Source organism: Hippoglossus stenolepis, chromosome 7 (assembly GCF_022539355.2).
Source record: "Hippoglossus stenolepis isolate QCI-W04-F060 chromosome 7, HSTE1.2, whole genome shotgun sequence".
Lineage (NCBI taxonomy): Eukaryota > Metazoa > Chordata > Actinopteri > Pleuronectiformes > Pleuronectidae > Hippoglossus > Hippoglossus stenolepis.
This window is the reverse complement of record NC_061489.1, coordinates 24,681,421-24,698,942: the sequence shown is the minus strand read 5'-3', so window position 1 is coordinate 24,698,942 and position 17,522 is coordinate 24,681,421. Positions and strand designations below refer to the sequence as shown.

General features: G+C 44.9%; 1 long non-coding RNA gene across 1 annotated transcript; it reads right to left on the bottom strand.

The window, feature by feature from the left end:
* Positions 1 to 1,874: 1,874 nt before the first annotated feature.
* Positions 1,875 to 14,599, bottom strand: LOC118112608. The gene is made up of 3 exons (XR_004697252.2): positions 14,343 to 14,599; positions 13,768 to 13,973; positions 1,875 to 2,740 (listed from the first exon to the last, which is right to left on the bottom strand). It is a non-coding gene; the product is annotated as an uncharacterized LOC118112608 (long non-coding RNA).
* Between the last annotated feature and the right edge of the window lie 2,923 nt (positions 14,600 to 17,522).

Genomic DNA, 17,522 nt, shown 5'->3' with positions numbered 1-17,522 from the left:
TGTCCTCCTCCCACCTCCTCCTCCTCTCCCCCTCTTTGGCCTGCCAGTGTGGTTTGCCTTGGCTCACTGATAATAAGAGACACAAAATCCTCTTATCCCCCCCCCCCGCCTTTTCTCTCCACTGAAATGAGTCACTTCCTTGCCAGGGCCTCGGTTGCTGGACCGCCACCAGGAGATACCCTGCTATTTATTGCCCCGTTTCCACCCCAGAGGAGGGGAGCCTGGGAAGGGCTTTTCAGAGTCCACACACAGAAACTCTCAGCGTCTCTGCATCCACACAGAAACACACACACACACACACACACACACACACACACACACACACACACACACACACACACACACACAGAGAAAAGCCAAGCATGCTCAGGCACACACTTCCTGGCCTGGTTCTAAGCATCCGACAGGACCCAGAACACGTTCCCTTCTCCTCAGATTCCACAATTGATGTTTGCGTTCCTCCTGAGCCGCGAGCTCGCCTGCCTTTAAGGTCGCCGTTTTCCGTGACGTCCCACCGAGAGTCGGGGGGAGATTTATGTCCCTTTTCCTCTTTTTTTTTTTTTTTTAGAAAGGAAGCGCGGCCCTCTGCTTTTTCTGACCACACATGCGACACACAAACACAAGCCTGTGAGGAGGCTGGGGTGGAAGCATGGCTGCAGCCGGCTGAAGGTATACACACGAGTTTTAAAACATGTTTTGGACACAGAGGCGATCTTTCTCGAGCGTATCGGACATGCATAACGTCAAAAGTCCTAAATGAAACATGTTAACCTGGGGTCAATTCATCTATTCATGCAGAGCTGTAACGCAGAAACACACACACAGACACACACACAGAGGTACGAATGTGCTTAACCCTCATAGTCACATATAACCACATACTCACACACGCACAAAGTCTCACACACAGGATCCTTGTGAATCCAAAACATTCCTTTCAGCTCAAGTTCAGGCACATCCCCCTAATAGAGGGGTTTGCACTTTTATTCATGGGCCCTTCTTTGGAATATGGCTGCTTTATAACTATCAGCCTCGTACTTGTTGGGCCCTTTTTTTTTTTTTTCCTCAGTACACTACATTGTCCTTCCAGCGCTGCTTTGGAACGCAGAGGATTGTGATTTAAATGGCTTTTGAGTTCTCCTAATCCACCGGAGGCACATAAGTCACACAAAGGTAGCTCCGAAAAGGCTGGGCGAATTCCACAGAGCGGAGAGGAAGCCTTAAATCCAGAGCTTTGCTTAAATACCACGGAGGTGACTTATTAATGGAATGATTTTGACTTGTGTGTATAGATGGCCCTTGATCAAGTGCGATGGGCTCAGGTGGCTGGAAGTAACATTAATACAGCGCGACAAAGGATGTGGACAAACAGAAATTCTCAGCCTCTCTTTTCTCATTGTCCAGGGTGAAAGAGGAGGAATGGTGTTTCCAGCCGAGGCAGACGAGGCCTCTGTGGAAGGACAAAGAGACACAGGCATGTGTGCACACATCCAGACGTGACAGGCACTGAAATATTAAAGATTACATCCAGATTCACGTGTGCACATTTAAAAAAAAAAAAAAAAAGAGACTGCAACATCAAGTTTGTCTGTTTAAACATTTCAATATTGAATTTTGTCAAACTGAGCAGAGCTGGCATGTATGCACACACTGATGTTAGAGACAACAACTTCACGGTGAGGAGAGTTTATCTCCTGTAGCAGCAAAACTTCAGTTTCAAAAGCTTTTACATCATGTCGTGTTGTTCTTGTGCCACAACTACAGATAATGAATCTCAGACATCACTCACACTTCACAAATCTGCAACTTGTAAGGTTGCAGATACAGCTCAGTCCCTGCAGAGGGACCAGAGAGGAGGAATGATGTTTCCAGTCGAGGCAGAAGAGGCACAGACACATAGACAGGCACTGAAATACTAAAGATTTCATTCAGATTCACGTGTGAACACTTTTAAAAAGAGACTGAAACCTCAGGTTGGTCAGTTTTAAAGAAGCAAGACTGATTTTCAGATCATTTAAATATGATTAGTTTTGTCAAAATGAGCAAAACGTTTGTAGTGAGACATCTTCTCAGGCACTGACGCACACACTCCGGAAACTTAAACACACAGAGACACAACAAGTTCACGATGTTGCAGCAAAACTTCATTTTCAAAAGCTTTAAATTTACTTTTTGCTCTTCTGATCTAATGTGACTCTATAAAACTACAGATGCATCAACTGAACAACTTTCATAATTCTGCAACTTGCAGGCAGTGGTGGGATGTAACAAAGTACATTTACTTAGTTACTGCACTTAACATGTATCTGTACTTTCTACTCCACTACTTTTTTTACAAAGCATTACATCACACGTTCGCATTGTTTTTTTAAGCGATGAATAACGAGTGGGGGAATTGGTCCAATCAGAGAGGGCAGGTATCATTAGACTCCGCCTCCTGAAGACAGCCATTATGATGTCGTTGACCGTTGCTTTAGGGGAAACACGGCAAGTACTTTTAATGCTTTAAGTGTATTTAAAAGCAAGTGAAAAAAGTTAACTTGTACTTTTACTCAAGTGAAACGTGTGAGTTCTTCCTTGCCGGCTGCACATCCAGCTCCGTCCCTTCAAAGACAATGAGCCAGATGTGATGTTGCACTGCACCGACCTGTTTCAGAGCGTTTGCACAAACTTCTTTTTGACCTGCCTTGTTTTCATCCTCCTCCGGTGCCAGATGGGTGGAGTTGAACAGGCCAATGAACTGCGGGACAATGAACAGGCTGACAGTGAGTTTTCACAATAAAACAAAAGCATTTCATAACTTAATGACTAATTGACGATATCTGAACGCGTTTCAAACTCCACCCACGATAGAAATAGCTCGATAAACAATCCTAAAGCTAAATTTAGCTCCATTAAGGATCACACCTCCTTTGTTCTCCGTCCTCCTGAACCTTTGGGTGGTACCTCCACCAAACAGGCTCCTGCAGCTTTTCAATCCATCAACTATTTTATAACATGATTCAATTGAAAGGTTTCCTCCCATTCTTGGGTGCCAGGTAGATATTGTGTTTTGATCCGAGGCCATGCATCATCCAGGATTCATTCCCCTCAGACACTGAGCAGCAACTCTGCTTTAGTGCCTGTGAGCAAGGCAACAAAGCTATATCCACACCATGGCTGCTGTTCTGTGACTGGACTTGACCTCTGACCTCTTGTAGTTCAGTTCCCCATGTAGTTGTGTAACAAATGCAAAAAAAATACATAGCAAGAGAAGCTTTGGTTCCATCTCGCCTCCGGAGAAACATCCAACCACAGAGTGAAGTGGGAGTGAACTTCAGATCGGTGGTTTCAGAAAGTTCATCTACATCCAAACCCCCCCCCCTGATTTTGTGAGAGGTGAATGTTGTGAAAGTTAATTTCAGTTCGTGGAGACGGAGATAATTTTGTTTTCATCGCACTTGTCAAGATGTTGAGTTGAACGATAAACAAAATGTTGTAAAAGCTGAACTTTCCCCAGACAGAGCGTTCACTCACTGGTGCTCAGCACAAACAGGTTCCTGTTGAGGAGCATCACTTTCATCTGGAGTGTTATTTAGAGAAATATGCCAGGTCACATTTGTTATTTTTTACTTATTGGCTATGTTGCATGCTTATGATAAACTTGTACCCCAAACACATGAAGCTGCTTTGAAAACACACCCACAGACGGCGTGTTGTTTCGATACACAGGTTCGAATCTGCAGCGGAGCCATAAACAGGTCTCGTATATCAACGCTCTGTACGTCAGGATCTGCCCGGAGGAGGCCGTCGCCCCTCTGGGCCCCAGACACAGAACGGAAAGCATAAACACCAAGTTAAGCCTCTGTGATGTTTTCCAAGTGCTTAACAGCTCAATCTCTCTTAAAATAATTACACCTGAAAGGCAGAGATCCATCACAACTGCCCCATTCGGGAAATTGCCCTCAGATGGGCACACACACACACACAGAAAGAGAGGAAACATTTGTTAACTATTATTTCTTGTCCTTCTTTCTCCGCTCCCTCTCTCCGTCCTTCCTGCCCGCGTCCCTGTAATGGACGGTGATGATGTGGTTGGTCCACGTAGGATTGATTATGATAAACACTGCTTGGCGTTTGCAGCAGGAGAATGCAAAACTGTGACGTGCGCTCTGATCTGGATCTGGGCTTTGCTGCCACACAAGTATTTGAGCAGCCTCTCTGTAATAACGTCCGTCCATGCTGACACACCTGAAAACACACGTCATATGACCATTCACGTGCACTTAGCATGTGCATGCCGGGTTAGGGTTAGGGTTTGCCCTAAAATCTGATGAGTTGTTTCTTGGCCTATGTCTCATCATTCCTCCATGTTTGGAAATCCACTGAGTAGTTTATGCAAACTCCTGCTGACAAACAAACAAACAAACAAACAAACAAACCAACGACTGACGGACTCCTTGGCAGAGGAAATTATCTGGTTCTGTAACAATATATAAAAATCCCAGTTAAAACCATGTACTATGAGTACTATAAGTTGTAGCTCTAAACAATGCAGGAGACGACAGCGTTTCTATTTTGAGGAATAATATTGAGGTTGCCATGAAAGTAAATCCCTCGAATGCTAATTTTCTGCAGAGGAAATACTTCCAGAGCCAGTGCAGTATTTTTAGCAGTATTTTTAAGGGTTTTTTAAAGTTTTTTTTCTTAATACTGAGAAAATATCCTCTGTTGTTTTCAGCCAGAAGCAAAGAGGCGAGTGAACTTCTTCCACCAGGACTTCTTCTTCTTCTTCTGTGGTGCTCCAGGCAGCTCACTGGTGTGTTGGCAGCTCCCCTGTGGAGACTCACCTCCTCCTCCAGAGGCTCCTGGCTGCTCGCTCCCACCTGCCTCTCTGATAGGAGCTGGATCTTTGGAGTGCGGGTCAACATCTGACTGTGTTTCAGACTTCAGCCTCTCCCTGACCTCTCTGTATTTCTCCTGAAGGCGTCTCCAGTCCGTCTGTAAAACCCAGCAGAGTCGTCTGTGTTTCGCAGAGCTGGGCATCGAGGCCGACACTGAAACGCGTCTCCTGCAGCAGCAATTCAAAGAGATCCAGGTTTTCATTTGCCAGATTCTCGTTCTTCTGTCTGAGTTCTACTTCCCGCTCACTTGCCTCTCGAGTCGCAGCGTCATCAGCTACTTGTTTCTCATTTTTCATTGTGGCCACTTCCTCACTGAGCTCCTGACAGATATGTCTCAGACACTTAACATATCTGTTTGTATTTCTCTGTTTCCTCTGTTACCTGTTGAACTCTGCGTTTTAAATCCTCACAAAACTCTTCTCTTTTCTTTCACCGTCTCCAGTTCTGCAACGATCTCATTCAGCCTCAGTTTCTTTTTGCTGAGTAATATTATTTGGTGAATATTGTCATCGTAGAAAAATCTGTTCTCTTCACAGAAATGCAGAAATGTATCAGATCTAAACTTTTGGCTCCGGGAGCTCTTAAACGGAAGGAGAACCAAGGAGCTCTCCATTCACTCCAATGTTAATCAGAGCTTTCTGCTCCTTTAGATAATACAGATGTTTGAAATTATGCATAATTCACACTTGATTGACAGGTGACATCACCAATAGCTCGTCACTCCGGCTCTCGCCTGTTGTCTGCTCGGCTTCACCTGAGCTAACAGGCTAATCCCCTGTCACCCTGTGTGTGTGTGTGTGTGTGTGTGTGTGTGTGGTTTACATGTGAGACAACATTAACACCATCGCCCTGATCCGAGGGGCACTGCCCGTTTCACATGTGCATCAAAGCGAGATCAGTTTTTCTTTAATGCCGTGTCAGGCATGTTTCAGTCCGAGCTGCCGCTGGTGTAGTGAAGCCTTGTGATACTGAGCTAGTTAATGTTTACCCAGAAAATATGTAATTGCAGACTTCCCCCTAATAAAGTGTTCCAGAATGCAGACCACAATCCTCCTGCTGCAACATTATTATTATCCACAGGCCTCTGGGACTGACTCCGTCTTTCTGCTTCTCTCTCACACACACACACACACACACACACACACACACACACACACACACACACACACACACACACACACACACACACACACACACACACACACACACACACACACACACACACACACACAGACAGAGAGAGGACGATACGACCATATTAAAAACATCTTTAACCAACATTTGGATTCCCGGTGCAGCTCGATACGAAGCTGCTCTGAAATGAAAAACCTTTGACATTTTGAACCAGCCACCGCACACGAAACCACACGTCTCGAGTGAAACCGTTTTAAGCTGCACAACCTTCATGTGAAGCCGAACAACGCCAGTGGATATTTGTGATTGCGGGTGAGGTTCTGGCCACAGGCGGATACAAAGTTACTGACTGGGTTTTTGTGCCTTTACTGCACTTTATCAGTCGTAGATATGGTCATTTGTTTTTAAAACACAGAAGAAACTCGCTCGGACGTTTGCATTCACACGTGCAGACACTCCAGAGAATCACCAGAGTTCAGCGCATGTCTGAAAGCAGCTATAATATTGTGGATGTAGCCATGATGCTAAGCTAGGCTAATCACCCCCCCGACTCCAGCTCCATTCCACAGGAGAATGGTATCAATCTTCTCATCTGGCTCTAATAAAAAAAAGCAAACAACCTTTCTTCTAAAACATTTAACCGTAGCCTATAAATAAAACAATATGAAATACAAGAAATGCACCGAACTGATGGGAGACTGAAAATATGTCTTTCATTTGGGGAAAAAAAAAGAAAAGAAAAGTGTACAGGTTCTGTTTGAGATTTTCACAGCAACTGGGAATTTCATACGTATCGTCCAAGCCACAAAAGTGGAGTGTGGTCACTGAGGTCAGCAGAAGAGCTCGTGTGCAGAGAAATAAATCAGAGCTGTGCAGATCTCCAACATCGGCATCACCAGGTGAAAACCACACACAGCACTGACGGTCCACATGTTCAAAACTTGCATCGTACAACGGGGAATGTAATAAGAACTAGTTCCTTCGTTCCAAAACAAACATTACGCAGATGCTGTAAATTTTTTCCGTGACAGCAGAGATATTTCTTTCAGGGTTTTGTGGAAGAATGTTAATATTCAGGTCAGATAAAAAAGTAACTCCATGTTTCCGGCCACCACTGTAATTGTTACACCACAAAGTAACGCTGGACGTCCCCACTTGAGGCTGAGGTCGGCTGACGTCGCTTACATTCATGATTACCGCCTGTAACGTGTCTTTAAAAGACCATTTGGGGTGGAATTATTTTATGCTGGATTATTTTTACATTCTACTTTGGCTCGTCGTCACTTTGGAGACTGGAGCTGGCTCCCTCGTTTTCCTCGTTGGTCTGTTCCTCGGCTCGCGCTGTAATAAGAGCGGGCATCTGCCTCCAAGTCTGAGGACTTTAATACACGGAGACAAATTACATTACCTCAGACTTGAGACCCGTGTAAATGGCCAAGATGTCCACCGTGTCATTACTGGGACTTTCCTCCGCTGTATTAGGAAGTGGTTCAATCCTGAGGAGCTCAACCTGAACACCTATGACTCAAAAATTATCAATTTGTCTTTTTCTATTTAGTCTCGATTGAACCTTGAGATACATCGAGAGACAGTTCAGCTGCTTTCAGAGCTGCACCGAGCTCCAGATGATTTCAGGAGATTATCCGGAGGCGCTGCAGGTCACAACCGACCCGGCAGCATCGTCTCTCCAGCTCCGGACACGGGATGAAACCTTCTCCTCTTCCTCTTCCTCTCCACAGAGCCTCGCTGCCCTCAGCTCCGCCCCTTCCGTGAGGCAGGAGGTGGTCGAGGAGCGTGCGTGTGTATGGAAAGTGTTTTTTTTTTGGGGGGGGGGGGCTCTTATTGAAGCCGAACGGAGTGGAACCTCTTGCATTGTCTCCCCTCCAGCACCCCCCCTCTCGCTGCCTCACCCCCCCGTCTCCCTCCTCCTTTCTCCGGGGACAAAGAATGCCCTGAATGCCTGGCGTCTCCTGCAGTGTCAAATAACTAAAGGAGAGGTGGAGTGGTGCGAGGCCCCAGGAGGAAGAGGAGGAGGAAGAGGAAGTAGAGGTCAATTATTATGATTAGATTTTGTCTTCACGCTGGAACAACAAACGCAGTAATTTATGATTTGTCATGCGCCTTCACTCGTAACTTTTGTGTCGCACGTAGATCATCCCCACAAACCATCACCAACGTGAGGAGAGGACAGAGTTCAGAAACTTTATTTCCACACTAACTCAAGACTTTTCACAGACGAACACAAACTTCACTCTGCAACGTGCTGCTCTGCTCCTGACAGCAAGTTGTTATAAAAACATTTCACTGAAGAGGACGGTTTTTGGTTTTGGTGGGAAGCTCGTACGTACACGCTCGGTGTTGTTTGCTCCTCGCGACGATCACATGACTCAACATTTTTCATTCTCCCCACAGTTCAGATTCGAAGTGCAGTAAATCCTCGTCTGCTGTGATTGATTATATGGGAGTTCGTTCCATTCAGCAAAATGAAACCCAATCATTCATAGGATACTGTTTTTCTTGTCTTGCCCTGCACAGCTCTGGATCGTCTACTGGCAAAGCTTCAACGCGTATTTCACTCGTCTGTGCAAATATTTGCCAGAGTCGTCTCAAGAAGCTACAAGTGTGGTTTTCAAAATTATGTCCTGTGAGGCTTCACATCCACAAACACGTGCACACACCCACTTAGACTCACTGCAGCCCTATCATACAGCAACTGTAATGGGTGACTGCGCTAATTGCTGCGGCGCTCCGGAGCAACAGGAACAGTGCGGCCTCGCAAACCACATGAAATCATCTTATTCCCGCAAAGCAGCGTGTGCACAAAGAGACCATCCATCAAGCTGCCATGCAACCCTCATTCTCTCCCAAAAGGTGGGAAGTGAAACTCTCTCACACACGTGCTGGGGAGAAGCATGACTTCATCCTCGCTGCACACCACCCCGCTACAGGCCGCCGCTCACCACGACACAGAGCCAGGGCCTCCACGTGAATCATTAGGTTTGTTGTATTCCGGTTGGTGAACCAGACGGGCGGTTGTTACCGCGTCAGGATCACTCGACTCGTTCCAAGTACGCTGTCGACCGCAGGAGAGCACAGTGATTTGATGCTTTGTATACGCCAATGTGGAAATAGAACCCCCATCTGGTGCAGAACGTAGATCAAAACAAAAAGTATTTGCAGGAACCTTTTGAAGCAGCTCTGGTTCATATCGCTTTCTTTTCAGGAATGTAACAAGACGTATCAGACACCGTGTATGAGATGTGCACTGTTCTGACAGGTCTGCCTACATTTCCACAGAGATCAATAAAGTATCCATCAATCCACCAATCAATCAATCCAGTAAATCAGAAAGACGCAGCAGAGGTTTTACAGTAATACTTTGAACAGGAAATCACAAAATTGAGCGGTGAACAAAATCTAAAGTCGTTCTTTTAGACATGAACTCAGGAAAATGTACAGAAAATGTTCTGGAGGCCTCATAACTTCAAATCTTTAACCAAAAGCCTGTGGTATAAATTGCAGTTAAGATAATGCATAAATGTATAAGGCTGAGAGGATTTAACTAAACAATGCTTCTCGTTGCATTATGGGAATTTGAATCTTTCCGTCGTAAAATGTGTGTCTCACTTGTCATCCGATCTTATGGGAGTGCAACGGTAAAATTGGTGTTGTGCCAAGACCAATAATCTGAACTGGTTTTGCGAAGTTGAATTAAACCTAATTCAACATATAACTGTGCTAAAAGGGTGAAGTAACCGAACGTATATATGTGCTGTACGTGTTCATTAGAGACACTTCTGTAATTATATATGCAATCATAATTAAAGTTTGTCAGGAATTTCAGGAATTTCTTAATGTGAGTATAATCTGTTGGATGGTTTGAAGCACTGCAGTTTTGTTTTTGTTACTTAAATATATTCTCCCCACAAACTGCTTTGTGGGGAGAACATGTTTAATTCACATTTTCTTGCCTGAAGTTGTCAATGATGCTCATCTGAGGCCTGTGCCAGAGCTTTGCACCAGTCCACGACCACCAGGTGGCGTTGTGCAGACTCTCCTGCTCCTTGGTGCCATTTGGCAGGATCCCACCAACAGTGGCTCACCAGCAGAGATAAGGATGAAAGTTTGGCTTTGTGCAGATCACTGGCCCGATACGCAACTGCTTTGCAAATGGTCCGTTCTGCAGAAAGAAAAACTGCAGCATGAAGCAGCGGCTGGTTCTTTTTTTGCTGTTTTTAAAGTCAAATTAATTACTTTCATCTGTTGATCAAAACCACGGTGGGCTGGTGATATGTGGAGGTTTTGGTTTCAAAGGGTTCATGTGGTTAACGTTTCTGTGCAAACTCACTCTCTGACCCGGGAGGTGGAACAGCCGAGTGGACAGAAACGTTGTCTATAGCAAAAGTTCACAATCCAAAGAAAACAAGCGAAATGTATTTCAGGTTGCTGAGACTAAATAAATGTTGGACACACGTGCATCACATGGAACCGTTGCCATTTCATTAGACTGAGGGGAAAAGCAGCTGCGGGAAGAGACACAGTGACGGACGCATGAACGCAGCAGACACATGGTGTTTGTATTGAGAAATAATCAGGCTGCACTTTTTTCTGCTCTTACTGACGTGAGATATGGTCGACAGGACGGAGAGGAAAAGCAGAGGGAACGGCCGGGAGCCAGAAATTAAATGTGCATGGGCGTGTGTGCGCGCGTGTGTGTGTGTGTGTGTGTGTGTGTGTGTGTGTGTGTGTGTGTGTGTGTGTGTGTGTGTGTGTGTGTGTGTGCGTGACAAGGTTTTGTCCCGTTCAGACCGGATTCTAATAAAACAAAGAATGAAAATCTATTACTTCAGGTCCTGTGCTTTCCTGCCGGCCTATCAAAAACATAAAGTAGTTAAATCGAATGACTGGAGAGTGCACTTTGAACTCGGCCCCTGGCAGAGGGCCCATTCAGGCAGAAATGTAAAAGTTCCTGTCCTTAGTGGGGGCCCCCCCCCCTGTTCGAGGGTGTCCCCATAAAAAGACTTATAGCTGGTTACAGCAGCTTGGAAAGGAGCCTGTGGATGGCCCAACAAGCCTCAACCAGCATTATTTCCGACCGGCCTCTTTGTTTGGTGAAGCCCTTTTTTTTGGCAGGGTTCCTATTGCAGCGCTCGACTTCCCATTGAGAAAACAAGCACCCCCACCCACCCACCCCTCCACAACCACCGCCGCGCATGGCGCTCACGATTCAGCTCCGGGCTGCGAACCCCTGTCTTCTGGCCTCCTCCTTTTCTTTAACAAGTTAGTCAAAGCTTGTTTATTTCATTTTGTGAAAAACCTGCGTGTAAATACCACACATCGATGATAATCTCCTGAAACTGTCCAGAGTCGGTTGCTGCAGAGGTTTTCTGGAGTTTCTCCTGAAGGCCCCCGAATAAAAAACCCCAAAAGAATGCAAATATCTCAGGATGAAAAAGAGGACGTACACGTAGAAGACGCTGACGAAGACGTGATGAAGGCCAACGCCAGTGTCAATGTGCTGAAAACAATCATACGTGATCTCCACATTTGTCTGAAAACAGCTTTACAGAGCTCCCCCTCAGAGCTCACCCAATGAAAATGAAGTAGCTATTGTTTTCACTGCGTTTTTTATGAATGGGCCATGCAATCAAAGTTCACTATTGTTTTATTGTTGGGGTAATTTATCAGCGTTCCAAGAGTTAATGGTTTCCTTACCTGCTTGTAAACAACTGGCTCAAGTTACAGTTAAATGAAAATACAACGTTACGCTCTCAAGCAAACAAAAGACCTTCAAATGCTCCTGTAAACAATTATATTCAATCAGCTTTATTCATCCCTCCTGACCCGTTCGGCGCAGAACCCGACTCTTTGGACCGAGTCGTCTGAAGTAAATGAGGCGCGGGGGTGAAAGCGGGCTGGCGTGGTTCGGCCCCGTCAGTCACAGCCCACAAGCAGAGCACAGTAGCACCTTTCCATGTTCCCCCGGCCGCCTGTCAGCAGCTACATTAAGCCATTACACAAGTGTGGAAACCGCCCCCGTGGCCGGCCCACACCGGCACACATCCGCTCAGGGATACATACCATAATTACCCCCCCCCCCACTTCATACTCATCTCCCCTGGCAACTGCAATCATACGGCCTAAATAGCTCGGGCTAATTCATTACTTTGGTGGAGGGAAGTTGGCTGCCTGTAATGACACCAATTGCCCCGACCTAAACGCTGTAATAGGACCTCTCAGTACACCGGCGAGGAAATGGCTGCAATTGAGGCTCTTCCACTTCCTAGCAACCGGCGCTCAGGCCTACAATTTGAAGGGGGAAATGCTTTGCATTACCTGTGCCCCGCAGCTTGAAATGCAGCCTAATGAAGGTGAAATAGTTCGAATTAAGCCAGCATCGGAGTGGAGGGGCGAGAGGGGAAAGGGGGGGAAGGGGGGGGGGCGACAAACAGAAAAGTGGAAGCATGTGTGTCAAATGGGTTTTCTCGTGAATTTGGTTGCTGTCTAACGGCTAGATTAGAGACGACCGGCGCAATCAGGAAAGACCCGAGGGGAAACAAACACAGGGCATCTGTTTGGTCCCGGCCGGACGCAGGGGAAGAGGTGGTGGAGAAGGGGGTAGAGTCCAATATTTAACAGCAAACTGCAGGGTTGAGTGTTTCGCAAGGCTTCGACCTGGGTCACATAATATTAGCAAGTATCTTTTATGACGTGTTATATACTGCGTCGGTGCCAGATGGAGCGGCCGCGCCAGGACGGACAATAGAGGGAGTGAGAGAAAGTTCAGAGAAGCGAGAAAGGAAAGTGTTTCTTGCAAGTGTGGAGATAAAGACAGAGTTTCAGTGAGGGGGTGAGGGGGTGAGGGGTTTCCTGCAGGGACTCAAACATTTACTTCAACTGCAAAGAGTGAAATGTGTCTGCTGCAGATGATAAGTACATTTAAACTCTTCACTTTTAAAAGTTTACTTTCCTGTAGGTGCATCAAGCTTTTTAGTCTTTTAGGAAACTTTATCAGATCTCCGACTCCTACACAACACAATGGAAGTGAAAATAATCATCTTTGACGTGCTTTGGGAAATTCTCTTTCACAGGGAACGAGTTAAATGTCCGTTTTATGACAAAAGCCTTTTTAAGAAAATAATAAATTAAATGTAAGACCCATGTCAAGTTCGACTGATATGATGAAATATCAGAGTCCAGGAATTAACAAAACTCCCTTTGAAAATGACAGTTTTACAGCATTACAGAAGGAAAGCGTTAAATAAAACATATATAAATAACTACGTAAACATATTTAAGAAATAGAAAATGCATTTAAGACTAAAATTCGGATGATTGAATTTCTCTGGATAATCCAAAATGTTTTTTGTCAAAGGGTTTGCACCGGAGTTTCATTCTAAAGAAATAATACCCAAGAAATACATTTTTAATTTTGGTGAAAAGACTAATTTAACATCAGATTTTTGTGGAATAGCTGCATGAGATTTTTTTCCACAAACTTCATATTAAAGTAGGAAACAACACGAGTTCAAGCCGCAGCCTCTGCACTGCAAAGTAAACTCAGCCCAGCAGGTAAATCCACACTGAACAACAATGACATTTTATCCCTCACTCGTCGTTACCTCAACAAACACCACAGAACACCGGCTGGCCCCGTCCTCCGCCCTGGATCACATCCCCGCGCTGCCATTGGTTGGCTCACACATAAAAGCGAGGTTCTTTCAACCAGCTCATCTGTTGGAAAGCCTACCTGAGGGATGAGGTATGGATCCAGGCGTCCGATTGGTCGGGAGATAACGTTATCTGGCTGATCTTCAGTCGGGGGGGGGGAGACGAGGCCAAGAGCTCGACGGGGCCAGAGACGCGTTCCAGAGGTGGACTGGTGAGCAGATGGAGCTTTTCACTGTGGTGCAGGTGGTGACCCAGGTGAACCGACTCACCCCCCCGCCCCAGAAGCTGCAGGAGACAGACGGACAGACACCGGATTTTATTCTTATTTCTCTTGTTAAATGACTTTATCTTGATTTGTCTGTTTTTATTTGGGACCACAAGTGTAAAAAAGCTGTTTAGCTCATTTTACATGAAGACACATTTCATATTGTCATATTGTTTTATGCTTCAGTACTTGCTTCTTAATTTGGTTTATCTTTACCTTTTTGTTCTAATAGATTTGTTATGCATCAAACACCAAATCCCTTGTACATTGAAAAACCTACGTGGCAATACATTAAATTAATAAATAAATAATATGAATGGAAACTTTAAACTTCAACATTTACTTTGATTAAATTCAGTCAAAACCTTCAAACAATCAGTTAAACTCACCTCAGACTCATTGAACGTTTAAATGTCTGGATTCAGCTTCTCGTCCTTTTTTTTTTAAATCTCCATCAGGTGAAACTGTCGCTCAGTGAAAAATCACGTTTGACCAAAATCACGTTGGTTGTTGACAGATTTAAAGAAGAAAAAGTCACATTAACATATAACAACTTTCTTTTGTGAACAGGAAACAACGTGAGTCTCAGAAGCTTCGTGTCATGAACATGTTGGTGAGCAGATCAAAATGTTTGGTTCCAGTCACAGGTGAGATGGATGTCACTTCCTGGTTGTGATGCGTTTCCTGTTGTTGGGGGCGGGACATAACACGGGGACGTCACTGCTGTTTGTATTTGGTGTCTGGACTTTATTCTTTAAGTTTTTGTGCACGATCATACTTCACATGTGCAGGGAGACAGTTTTCCAATAATTCATTTCATGGAGCTTTTTAGGCGAAAGTTACAAGAAAAGTTACAAGAAAACACAACAGTACATGTTGCAGCTGTTATGTACATGACGTGTTACCTTCAATGTAATAAAGTACACTACAATGGAATTCACATTCACGTATATGATGTTTTTTTTGTTATTAATGCAAAACATCAATCAGGGTCAGCTTTTTGTTTTTCTTGGCTGCGAAAGCAAAGATTTACATTTTTATGTTTAGGTCTCGTTTGGTAAATATGATCCAAGGAGGATTCAAATAAGTAGAATATGAATTGTAGAGCAAATAATCGATCAATTAATAATCTATCAATCGAAAATCGACTTATTTTTTCACTTTGAGCCAAAATCTTTTCCAGACAAACTTAATGTTTCAGCCACAAAACATGAACCCAGGTCATAAGAGTTTTTAATCCTTTCGAAAACATCTGCTTGATGTTGAAGAGAATGAGGATGAACCTATAATACTAAGTACGGGAAAACATGATTTTTTTATAGTTATATTAATTTTTAATTAAGATTTTAGATTTGATCAGGATGAAGCTAACTTGAGGCGTCAGCTGCTCGTCCTGAACTCACACATAATCCTCATCGGTCTCGTGAAGGACACAGTAAACTCATTAGAACCTGTCTACGTCCTGTAGAGTTAGTAAGTAACTTCCTCTCTCCACGGGAGCAGAGTTTTGAACCGTAACGTTTAAAGCATTGAACGTGGAGCTGCTCTTCTGCGTCTCCCTGCTCCGTCGGCTTCACCCTGAGAAGTGGGTCACTGCGGCGGAGGAGCCCACCGCCACCAACAGTCACTTTTGGCCACTTCAAGTCACGTCACCTAAACAATGGCACTTCATGGGGAGAGGCTCGTCTTCCTTCCTGCCCGGCTTCCTGTCGATCGTTCTGCCTGACTTGGCAAACTCAATGTGTCTCAACCCCCCCACCCCCCACCCACCCACTTCACCCCCCACTACACCAGCAGACCTCCGTCCCTCCTGAATCAGACGGCCAAGTTGGTCGGGCCCTAAAAGGAGTGGGGGGGATGGGGTGGGGTGGGGAAGAGGGCTGTCAAAGACGAAATGATGAACGACGACAGAGTTTCTGTGGAAGTGGAACATACCAAGTCAACAAGCGGGGCCCATTGACATGTAGATGGGGGCGGGGGGGGGGGTACTGAATGTACTGTTTGGCACCTACAGTGCACTAAACTTTTAACCCCGCCCACGACCTCCAGCTCCTTTCTCATGCAGGCCTCCCTCAGCAGATTGATGATAGCGCTGCACTTCCTCTGCAGGGAGCGCGACCTCTGCTCGGAGAATAGCTGACCGTTGATTAGCCTGTCTCATTAACATTCAAGGCTGAAGGTGTCACTGCATGTGTTAACTGTACATCCAGGCGGGAGGACCACGACTATAAAAGGACAAATAAAGGATCTTTAAAGGAAAAATAAATATGCCCTCATCAGTAGAGACGTAAAAACGTCAGCTCCAGGTGCAAAGGCTTCGATAAATATACATCGGTGCATTATGCAATTACACCGACACCTCCTTCCCTGGTGAGATCATCCTGTCCAGGCTAAAAAATACACATTATCACAGATTTGTGGCCGAACTGGATAATGTGGTTCAGTTCGTGACCTCCGCAAGTTTGCTATTCACTTCTAGGGGCCGTAAACTCTTACAGTGAACTTCCTGAGGATGCCAGATTTATCTTATCTGCTTTATAGACCCATTCAGGTCAATACTAGATCAACCCGTCTGCTGCGGAGTCGGAGAAGTGCAGCAACCTTTAGCATGACAAGTTACAATTTCACCCAATCGGGGCAATTTATTGCCGTTTTAATGGCATCCTGACAACTTTGTTATCCGCGGCCCGGATCGCAGATAGCAGAGGGAAAGTCGTAAAGTCCAAAGAATAGTTGAGAGCAGCACGGGGTGACATCATCGGCCTCCACGTCCGCAGACATGAGGGAGAAGCTGAGGAGCGTCTGCAGCGGGGGGGGGACGGGACAGATGTGTTTGAAGTTTGAGCCTCTCAGAATCTTAACCTGTGACTTAAGTTCATTCAGATAAAGGCAGAACATGTATGGAACTTGGGGTAGAGGAGGCAGGAAGCAGGACATGACGGATAAATCCTGCTGCGGTCTGATTAAGAACTTCAGTGTCAAGTCTTATCTGCGAAAGCTCTTGAATCTCGTTGTTTGTCCAAGTCGACGTCTTCGTCTGCGTCTTCTATGTGCACCGCTCCTCTTTTTTAACCCTGAGATATTTGTATTCTCCCAGTTTTGCGTCTGTCACAAATTAAAAACGTCTTGTCTATTTTCCTGTTGTGCTCTCACATGGACTCACTCTGGACATTTCACTTGGGAGCTGACAGGAAGTGGTCGGAAGTTATCTGGAGCAAGGACTTAACATTTGGCAGGATTTCGGTCTTCTGGTTGAGCTGGTTTCAATAATTTGTAAAAACAATCTCAGTTGTGCAAGTGGCCTTAAAATAAAATCTTCTTCCTCAGTGTTACTGGTTAAAAGTTGCTCAATATTTGCTGGATTATTTGATCAAGTCAAAGAAAGAAATATGTTCTAAAAATGAGAATGTTTTCCTAATGCAAAACATGCATGACAAGAATAAGAATAAGTTTTTTTTACTTTCTTTAAATTCCTCTTTCTGCAGTTGATCTGAATCAAGAATCCAAATGCGTCTCCTCTTGTTAGTTAGAAGTTTCTGTTGATGCATAACAACAGTTTACATGTTGAT